This window comes from Cryptomeria japonica, chromosome 10 (genome assembly GCF_030272615.1).
Source record: "Cryptomeria japonica chromosome 10, Sugi_1.0, whole genome shotgun sequence".
NCBI lineage: Eukaryota > Viridiplantae > Streptophyta > Pinopsida > Cupressales > Cupressaceae > Cryptomeria > Cryptomeria japonica.
In genome coordinates this window covers 267,788,081-267,799,746 of record NC_081414.1, presented here as the reverse complement: position 1 = coordinate 267,799,746, position 11,666 = coordinate 267,788,081, and the positions used below count along the sequence as shown (strand labels likewise).

At 34.0% G+C, this 11,666-nt stretch overlaps 1 pseudogene; it reads left to right on the top strand.

Moving 5' to 3' along the window:
• The first annotated feature begins 9,091 nt into the window (after positions 1-9,091).
• Positions 9,092-10,837, top strand: LOC131039126 (cytochrome P450 750A1-like; annotated as a pseudogene).
• The last annotated feature ends 829 nt before the right edge of the window (positions 10,838-11,666 follow it).

Sequence of the window (11,666 nt, the reverse complement as noted above, 5' to 3'; positions counted from 1 at the left end):
GTGTAGTATCCAAGGGTGGTGGTAAGTTGTCAATTATTTTGATGTTTGGTATTCCACCAACTTTACCTTCCCCTTTGTCTTTGTCCTTGTCCTTCTAATATACTTTAAATGTTTTCTTGGGTTAGTTTAATTCTTTTTGTTTTTCCTTTTCTACAAAAAAGATATCCCATTTGTTAGTTGTTTCCTATACAATTTCATTAACTCTACCAGCCATTAATCTTACTTGTCGGTGACCACTAGAAAAAACTGATCTGTTAGCTTCACAAATTAATTCATCAATCTCCTCTTTAGAGCTAACTGGATGTACAGCTATAAGTTTTTCAACCTTAAGTTTCTTGTCTAACTCCATTACTGCAATCCTCTTTGCATCTAACCTTCTATATAGATCATTTGGTAAGTCATCTACCACTTCAATTAACACTTTCTTGTAAATGTCTAGATGTAGAATAATATTGTTTTCAACACTTTCCTTTTCTGAATTAGTGAATGTGTTATACAACTTGCTCACATTTGCCAAGTTACTGTCATCAGTGATTTCATTTAGTAAATTATCCAAAGGTGGTATAACCTATTTCTATTTCTTCTTGGTTGTTAACTTCTTTACTGGTTGTCTTGCCGCTTGTTGCTTCTTTCTCAAAGTTCTTTTTTTTTTTTGTGGAGAAAAGGGTACCAGTGAAGGTTTTCTCTTCCTATCAACTCTCTTAAATTCAACAGGCATCTCACTGTTAAATGATGTACCAACCGGTGAAATATGTGCCTCTGATTGTAATCCTTCCAGTTCACTTTCCTTTATTCCAGTAAGGTTCATAACATTTTCTTTTATTTCCTTTACCTGTTTTGATAAACTCCTTATGCACTTTTCTCTTTTCTTTCTTTGTTTCATTGTTTGTACATCACTCTCAATTGTTTCTACACTACCAAAAACTTTTTCTGTTGGTTCTCTAGGTACTTCTAACAGGGTTTTAGCATAAGTCTCAATAATATTCACATCAGCCTCATACCCCATTTCAATTAACAATATAGTTCTAGGAAGAAATGCTTCCATCCCTAATTCATCTTTCTTAATCACATAACATATTTCCTTATCATATTTATCTACTATACTCTGTGGTAGTCTCTTTCTATTTTTCATTTTTGCTTGGAAAGCTTTGAAATATTCATTTATATTGTTTTCCCTAGCACCCATGCTGGTGAAAGCTTCTTGCAATTGTTTGCCTACCGGTATGCCATATCCAAAATCTTTCTGTCCAATACCAAGAATTTGTTTTGAGAAATACAACATAATGCATGCCAAAATATTACCAAAACAAAATGTCCCTTTCTTTTGACCTTTTATCTTTTTCAAGTTATCTACTAGTTCATCCTTTAGCCATTCACACACATCTATTTTTGCATTATTATTTACCATATCATAAGCACTTTTAATGCAAAGACTAGAAACTGAGTTTAGTCAGTTTGCATGTGTAGTCTTGTAACCTAAAATCATACTTATGAATCTCACATTGATATCCTTGATGTCATTCACTCTCAGAGATCTACTATCAGATGTTGCTCCGGTTAAGGTCATGACTGTGTTGTTAGGTACCTTCTTTCTCTTGTCTGGTCTACTGTCGGTTGAGGGTAATCCTGTAACTGCCCTAATTTCTTGTTGGGTGAATTTGCAGACTGAATCTAACCAAAGAAATTCTCCATATGCCCTAATTAGGACAATTGTCACTACTTCCTTTGGAAATTCAGGGATGTTCAAGATTTCCACAAAACCTAAAGTCTCAATAATCTTGTGCCCGGGTTTGACATTTCCATTTTCATCACAAATTATGGTTTTAAACATCTTTAACACTTCCTCGGAACCTAATTGTTCAATATTGCAGTGAATATAAATCCTAGGGTCTTCAACATAAGCTACACCTTTAGGAATTTTTGAAAATGCACCTATGGAATCATCTTGCTTAGCTATCTCGGGAATAATTTTAGAAGCGAGCCTAGGGCGTTTTACAATTTCCACAACAGTAGGGTTTGCAATAAATTCGGAAGCAGAAGAGGAAGCCATTTGAAAAATACCTTAAGCTGCCTGATAATGTTTGAGTGCTTGAAAGAAATCGCTTCACTTCTTCTCCTTAAATGCCTTCACTCAGATTTTTGTGCTCTCTGCTAGTTTGAATGCTTAGTGATTCAAAAATGAAGGAAAACTGATGATTTATAATGAAATTTCTTTAAACAAACGCAATAAATGCTCGTCGATTAAGTGAAAACTTAACACATCTGTCTGTAAAGAAGAAATCTATCTTCGCACCATCAACCGAGGGCAATCTGTATGATATTCAACTTGCTGCAATACCCCCAAAGGGTTACTTCTCAATTGGATGAAGAATTTCCTGCTGGTGGAGTAATACTTTGTTCTAACGGTGAAGAAATAGTCTCATCAACATTTTGATCTATCTTTCTAATCCATTGTCTTGAAAGTTCTTGCTTTACTTCATCAACCTTTTCTTTGCCTTTCAAACTGGGTCCTTTATTGTTTGCCGGTGAAGTCTTATTTCTACAAAATTTTGCAATATGTCCAATCTTGTTACAAGCATAACAAGTCACATTATTCTTTTGAATAGCCTTTCGATATCCTATGTTGGTTTGTGTTCTGCATTGATTAGATAAGTCCCCAAATCTTCCACAAACATAACATCTCACATTCATTCTACAGTTTTCTAAATTATGACCAACTTTGTTGCATTTGGAACATTGACCGGTGGGTGCATTAATGTTCTGATTGTTTCTAGATCTACATTGGTTTTCTCTATGACCATACTTATTACAGTTAAATCATTTCCCATTAAATTTGTAAGCATTAGGTTGTCTTACTGGTTTACTGTGATCATGATTGTTTGCAGTACCATAAATTTCCCCAATTTCAAATCCAAGTCCATTTGTATCTCCATTAGGTTTCAGACTTTTCAGCATATCATCAAGTTCTTCTGAACTTTTCTTGAATTTCTCTTTGTGTTGATTTGCAGTAGCCAACTCATTTTCCAGAATTCCCATTTGTCTCATAAGTTCAGTTTTATCGTGTTGCATGCAAATCAGATCTGTCTTTAACATATCATTTTCATGACTAAGTCTTAGATTTTCATTTCCAGCATCATTGAGTCTCCTAGTCAAGTCATCTTCATTCTTCTTCCTGTCTTCAATGTCTTTACAAAATCTCATAGTCATATCTTGCATTTCATTCCTCATAGTCATGTTTTCTTGTCTCATCTTGTTCACAAGTTCATTAAGAGTTTCTTTTTCATCATTGTCATTTTGCATCTTCTCATGAAGTGCTTTTCTTTTATTTTTAGCAATAGTAAGATTCTCCTGAAGTCCTTGAATGAATTCCTGTGCAGTCCTTAGATCATCTTCAAGTTTGATTTTCTTCAACTTCTCTGAATCATAGTCTACAAGAGCTCCTTCCAATTGCTTTCTTAAGTTCTCCATCTGTACCGATGTCAGAATCTCCCTCAAGTTGTTAGGCTTTTGAAAATAGAGGACCAGACTCTGATACCAATTGTTAGGATTAATGATAGTCCCAAAGATACTGAGAGGGGGGGTGAATCAGTATCTAACCGATTAACAGAATATTTAACCTTACTAAGTATTTTTCATTCCAAAATAGTGTACCGATAAATAAGAATTAATGCAATAAATAGGAGCAATAAAGACAGCATAGAAAACACACCGTAACACAAGATGTTTAATGAGGAAACCCAGTGTGGGAAAAACCTCGGTGGGATTTGTGACACACAATATTCACTCACTAACCAATAAATAAATATTACTTACAATTGGGTGAACTCACAAAGCTAGTTCCCACTTTTGCCAACAAAGGAATTTGGCGAAAGTGGGAACTTCGATTTTTTAGGTGTTAGATCAAAATTGGGGTGTTCGCTCGAACTACCCCTTGGAGTTCGAGCGAACCACGTTGCGGACCTGGGTTCGCTCGAACTATGGGTGACTTTTACATGACCGTTACAAAAAAGTACGGGCCAAAATCAAGCCCAATGGTTCGAGCGAGTGGGGGTTCGCTCAAATCCCTTATGGTTTGAGCGAACAACATTCGTTCGAAATACTGTTCATTCGAACCCTCCAATTAGAAGTTTTTCCCAAAAAATTTCAAAGTTCTGAAGAATTAATGACTTCGAGCTCTAGTTCAAAGCACGAATGAAATAATCTTGATAACCCAAAAATATTAGATAGTAGTACTCGGAGCAAGCTTTCCAATGAGTATAATTTTGTTATATTTTGAATTTATTATGTTCTTGTTTTTTTAATTTTATAGAAAATTGGTTTTTCACCGAACATGAACTTCTCTGTTCAACGCATTGGGAAAAATAAGAAACTAATTCAAAAAAATTCTGAAAAATATCTATGCCCCTGGTATTGATGTCTTCTTTCTAACAAAAAAAATAAAATTGAATTTCGATCTATATAGAACAAGTTATGTGTTCAAACATAAACCTATGTTTGAATTATGACTAGTCAGACTTCAAAACTTTATAAAATGAAAAATATTGAACATATCACTATAAAACCAAATGCAAGCCCTGGATATTGATGTTACAAACCAAAATTTGAAAGAACTGAGTTTTTATCATTTATAGAAAAAAAGTTATGCATTTCGGGAGGCACATCACTCTTAAAAAATGTAGTTTGTTGTAAAAAAACTACTTTTCAAGGGAGATGGAATTTTTTTTAAAAAATCCTTCAAAAAAATTTGAAAAAAATGTATATAGAATCTACAAACAAAATGCTAGAAATCACTAATTTACATCATCTTCAAATTTTTAATAGTTTAAAAGTTATAGTTCTCAGAAGTTGAAGATTGTTTTAAAAATGTACATCTCAGTGTCAAAAGTGAGAACCATTATTGTGAGTTCACCCAATTGGGGCCTGCACATGCAGGAAGGCCAACTGCCTAGAGCTCACTGCTCAATCTACAAAATAGAAGTCTCACTGACTTACAAAATGGATTATGAGAATCCAATACAATGTACTACTTCAAATCAACATCAACTATGCCAGGTTCAGTACTAGTTTAAGCTCATACTATAACCATAAACCTTATACAAAATCTGCCTTATGCATTGGCCCATATATCTTGCTTATTATTCGCTCATTCCTATCCCATCTCATCTATCTCATATCTCAAAATGATTTACAAGATCTCATACATATATAAGTCTATTACAATATGCCATGTCGACTTTACAAAAGATAATTACAATTAAATACAATAAACAAAAGTTTATTCCTTTCGGCTGGGGTGCTGGTATGCATTGTTGCCGCTACCGATGAAGTGTTTGTTGATGCTGGTGCATGCCGATGGTTTACTAGATGAATTCCAAAAGGTTACCTAAAGGTTGCCAATAGGTTGCCATCGATGACAACACCATCATTTCTCACTAGAGTGTAGAATGCCAACAATATAGACTCCATTTTGGTACAAAAAGAACAATTAGGTAGAGGATTAACAAACTTAAGGAACTTACCATTGAGAAGTTTAACATGAAGAACTTTCCAAGCAAGGAGTTCAGACTAAGCATTTGCTCTAGATTTCCAAATATGGCTTAGGCTGAGTTTGTTCTATTTGGACCACAAAAAGGTACAGTTCCATTTCCCATTGAGATGGAGTGAAATAGAAATAAGGTGAAAGAGTTGTTTATAAATGGTTACAAGGGGGAATAAATTAAAGTTGTGAGAATTAGGTCATCTTCAATCATTCAAGAAGTTAGTGTGACAAGAAGTTAAGATCCACTTTGAACGTTGATAGTGGAGTGACAATAGGTGTATTTATTGAGCCAACTGTGCATTGAACAAACAACAATAAATATGAAAAAGTGCTCCTAAGTTTTCTCATCACCACCTAAAATCAACCACCACCCAACCCTTTAAATCAAACATGCCAAATGATGGGTAGGCTGAAATAGAGCCTAGATAAAACCTTCACCATAAATAGGTACAAAAATTAGAAATTTTGAGCATTATTTGTGGGCTTATGGAATGGGTTTGTTTGATTTTTTTTTTTCTCTTCCAAATTTACTAGTTTGTGTGGCATCTCGATAATATATATCACTCTAAGTTCAAATTGCCTAGTTTTTAGCAGTGGTTAGTGGGGATGGTAACCTATTTTGTAGTGGCAACATTTAATGTTGTGTTGCTTTGTATGATTTAGCCCACCTTTTGTTAACTAAATCTTTATGTTTTGGCATTATGATTGAGATGGCTAAAAATGATGATTTTGTTGAATGTTGTATTGTACTATATAATTCTTGTTCTGTATTGAGAAAAGAATCTATTGAAAATGATTTACAGAATAGTCTACCACCATATTAAGCTAATGGTCAAACCATTTTCCCCCTTTGTTTATATGCTTTGTATTTTAGTTTTTAAAAGTTAAATACTTCCCTACAGTGAAATGATTCATCAATGTATTCTAATAGTGTACGCAAATGGGGGTATTAATAGGTAAAGGTTCTTTGAACAATTGGTTTAAATTTTTGGAAAATGCATTTCAATATGATTAGAAGAAAAAATGAATGGATAAAATTTTGACTCAATAATGAACAAAAGTAGATTAAATCAACTTGCAAAAATTTAAATGGAAGTGGTTTTAATTCAAGAATAAGTAGATGGAAATGGTTTTGTAATTTGTTAGTTTATGTGTTATTGGCTTTGATTGAAGAGGATTGGTGTGATTAGCATTTCTTCTCAAATGGACCTTAAGTATTGAAACCTAATCAATAGTAGAGTTTATGGTTCAAATTTTGAACATTGGTACTATAAATCTTCTTGTTTTGTGAACGATGTGCAAACCTTTTATGGTGTTGGGATATTAGCAAATAAAATAAAGTGGTAGTAATTACAATAGTTATTTTTTAAAGAAAGTTTAAGAATTGGTTTGGGCCTTTCTCGACTTTAGTGAGTTTTTAGATTAAATTAAAATAAGAAAGGTTTCAGTTGAATAATTCCACTGAATTTTTTCATATAAAATATTATCATTGTAAGTATATTTTAATGTATTTTTGAGATTAGGTGGCTATTGGATTGAAAGTATTAAGTCATAAAATGTTACAATATGATGTAATATATGTTATTATTTTTCTCATATTTGTTTGTTTGGATTTGTATGTGGGTTTAATTATGTAAATTATTTTCCTTAATTTTTTTTTTCTTATATAATCTATCATTAGGATTGTTACGATTGGATAGAAAGAGGAGAAAAATTATGGTTATTAGGATAAGATATTTGTTGCAAATATGAGTTCTTGTTATCATTGATGTCAAACTTGTTGATCTAGATGAGCAACTTGGATATAGTATGTGGTCTGAATGTGGTCTGGTATAGCACAATTGCTATGGAGTAGCAATGTGATCGTGCGGATATGTGTAGTCTATTTGTAGCTATTCCAAAAAGGCTTTTGATCATGTATCTTGAAGTTTACAAAAATTTGGTGCTATTTTTTAGGATCCATGGTATTTTGTCAAGTGTAATTGTTCAGGTGTCAGTGTACAAGAATATCTTGCATTCCCATACCTGCTTGTATTCTAGTGATTTGGTTCGTTATTTAGCATTAGTGGTGCTTGTTGATGCTATCTTGGGCATCCATAAATACTCTTAGTGGTCTGCATTGATGATTGTATAAAGTTGTCATGGCATGCTTTGACAATATTATCTTTTACACCTAACCTATAATATTTTGGTTTGTACGATTGTATGTGGATCTATGGGTAATGATTTAGAATGGATTGGACGGTGTGTCGACTTGGGTTGAATCCTCACACATCTCATTTTCATTTTTGCATTACATTGGAGGTCGTTTTTGTGCCAACAATGATGAATTTACACACTACACCTAATTAGGCCGACCTAATTGGTGTTCTTGAGGTTGTGGTTTGTATATAAAGGGTGGCATAATTATGGAGAGAGATAGAGAAGTGGTGTGTGTTGTGCAAAGTATATGTGAATCAATATAATAATCCGCAAGTGTTATAGAGCAATGATGAAGACAATTTCTTATATGTTTTGAATTGTGAACTTTGATCAGCATTTTAATGGATGTGGTTCCTTATAGTTCAATTCTATCAATGTAGCTCTATTAGATGTATTGTCTTGCCCTAAATAAGTTATCTTTAGTATTTACAAGCCACTTTTTGTATCTTGCCCTAAGGTTGTGCGCCTTATCTTTGCAAGTCATCTCAGGAGCAATGAGCTCTTTGGCCTTTGGCCTAAACATTGTAATCAATTTACCATATAGTGAGATAGTTCTCACCCCATTTTTTCTCAATTTGGGTTTCCCACAAAAAAATCTTGGCATTCTTGTGTGGTTTCTTTTGTGTTTTAGTTACTTACTTTCATGCATATGTTAGATGGAATGAATTTTCTATAAAAGATTAAATCTGATTAAATTTAGGTGTATGTTGATTCACCCTCCCTCCCCCCTCTCTAACATCTAGTGGTGTTGAAAAATATTAAGAGGGAAAAAATATGAATCGTTTTAATTCAAAATTAAAAATAATAAGAAAAGATAAAAGAGATAGTAAAAAGGGAAAAAAATGTTGTATAATATAATACAAAAAACCAAAAAAAACAGGTTACATGCTATATGAACACCAAAAGCTAGAATACAAGAAACTAATATTATGGATTAAAAATTGGAATAATAAGAAAAGATAAAAGAAAACAACAGGGAGATAAAAAGTGATGTATTATATGAATTCAAAAAGTTAGAATACAAGAAACTAATTTTATGGATCAAAAAATGGATTATTAGATGGAAGGACCTTATCCCGACAACCGACAGTTTCCCGACTACGCGACGACCGACTTTTTCATACCATCTTCACGGATAAGTGGCGAGACCATTTTTAATAAGAAAAATCTAAAAGATATAAAATAAAAGTGTCATTTTCATATTAGTGGACAGTACAAAGACAGCGCGTTATCAGTGGTCTCAACTAGTGCCTGTGGACCAGTAAGATTCACATGGCAAACATGACATGCCCTAATAATTAGAGGGCAGAAGTAGCAGGAGCTATTTTATATAAACACCTCCCTCCCGAGCAAAGTAAAGCAGCAGTGCCTAAAAATGGATCTGAATATGAGTACTTCTGCAATAGGACTTACAATTTTTTTATTTACTGTTTTGATGTCCTTTCTATCGACTTTTGGCGAGAAAAAACAATGGGAGATTATGTTTGCCAGGACCATTTCCGCTTCCCATCATAGGAAACCTCCATCAGTTGGGGGCTCTTCCTCACCGTAGTCTGCAGCGGCCGGCAGAGAAACATGGGCCAATGATGATGCTTAAGTTCGGTTCTGTTCCCGTCGTGATTGCCTCTTCTTCTCAGGCGGCCATGCAGTTTCTGAAAACCCATGACTTGAGTTTTGTCAGCAGGCCGTCTACTGCTGCTGGGAAATACTTGTTTTACAATTGCAAGGACATCGTGTTTTCCCCCTACGGAGATTATTGGCGAAATGTAAGAAAGATATGCACGTTGGAGCTGCGAGTGCCAAGAGAATCGAGTCGTTCAGAGGTTTGCAGGAGGAAGAGGCCCTGGCAATGGTCCGATCGATCTGGGAGAAGAGCGACAAGGGCAGAGTGGGCGTGGATTTGAGCCAAACCATTTCCTGCTCTACCTCTGACTTGATGTGGCGAATATTGACGGGTAGGAAAAAGCCCGATCACCTCTCTGGGGGCACAACGTTTGAGGAATTGATGTCGGAGGGCTGAGTTGATGGGAGCTATTAACATTGGCGACTTCATTCCTTGTTTGGATTGGCTCGACTTGCAGGGGCTGAGGGGACGTATGAAGAGTGCCCACCAGCGGATTGACGCTGTTTTTGACAAAATAATAGAAGAACATGTGGAGCGCAAGGCGAGGCGCAGCACCGAGGAGGAGGAGGAGGAGCGGCAGGAGGATTTGGTTGACATGCTTGTGGACACGGAAATCACAGTAGAAGATAAGAAGGCTATCCTTATTGTACATACTAATCATTTTTATATGTTAATGTACTGGTTGCATTGTATTGTATTGATTATATCTATTTATGTCTATGATTTAACCTATCTATGCGTTTATAGGATATGTTCCTTGGGTCAATAGACACATCGGCATGGGTAATGTTCGAGTTATTGAGAAATTCAAATGTGATGAAGAAATTGCAAGAAGAAATTGATTTTATAGTTAAAAAAGATGAGAAAATAACATCTTCTCAAATTGCAAGCATGGAATACTTGCATTGTGTGGTTAAAGTGACAATGGGATTGTATCCAATAGGCCCCTTGCTCATCCCCCATGAATCTAAGAAGATTGTGTTGTGGAAGGACCTCATCATGACTACTTCATACCAAGAAAAACAAGGCATTATTATTAATGCTTGGGCAATAGGAAGAGATCCAAAAGTATGGGAAGATCCCTTGGAATTTAGGCCTGAGAGATTTGTGGGTAAAGATTTTGATATGATAAGAGAACCAAAATTAAGCATGATTACTTTTGGGACAGGAAGGAGAAGTTACCCATGTGCTTCCATGGCCATTGCCAATATGAGGATTGCATTAGTATACCTCGTTCACTACTTCAATTGGAAATGTGAAGGAGAGTTAGACATTAATGAAACTTTTGGAGTCACCATTCCAAGGAAAGAGCATCTTTTTGCTATTCCAACTAGGAGGTTAAAGGTGATTGAACCTTTTTACCTTAAAATCTAGTCACTATAAAAATTGTTCATTACCTTTAAACTCAAATTATGTAAACATAATCCTTATAAATAAATATATTCTTCTCCTTATGAGATGAATTAAAAATATATATATGCTACAATATGTTTGATTTCAATATTTCCACTATATTACTTCATCTCCATATCTATTTTGCCTAAAATGTCATAGTTCAACACAATAACTTATCTCTTTTATAACACAATCATGGGTAAAAAAAATTGGCTTTTTTATTTCTTATTGTTATTTAGTAGGCTCATCAACTGATGGATTTTTATGTATGTCAAAAAAAATTATAAATTAATTATTATTTTTAATTAGCATTTATTATTACAAATTTACAAATATGTGATAGATTTTTGGATTAAACTATGTAAAAAAAATTGCATCAACATTTCAGGTCATGCTCCATGAAAGATCATCAAGATTTCTCTCTTTCAACTGTTCTTTTCATCCTGATGATAGTTCACAAAGTGTGACTCGAAATGTTGATGCAAAAATTCTTACATAGTTTAATACATAAATCTATCACATAATAACATGGATTGTGGAAAATCTAATAAATTTAAAATTCACAATTGTATATTGTGTTTCTTTTGTATACTAATTTTTATTGTTTGGGTGAAAAGTATGAATTGGGAAATTTGAACCTTGTTTGAAAGAAAGTTTTTTCTAGAGAAAATATTGTTGCATATCCCAAACATTAGGAATTTTTTTTACGAGTTTTCCTAATAACAAGATGATCAAAAGCTTGTTCATAATCTACTAAAATATCTCTTATTCTCCTAAATTTTAATAAGGAAAGGGACAAAAAAATCATAGTATCATCTACAAATCATTGCAAATGATAGCATTAGCTATAGAAGAAGCCTTAAGACCATGTAAATAAGCCTTATTTTTAATAGATATTTTGCATCT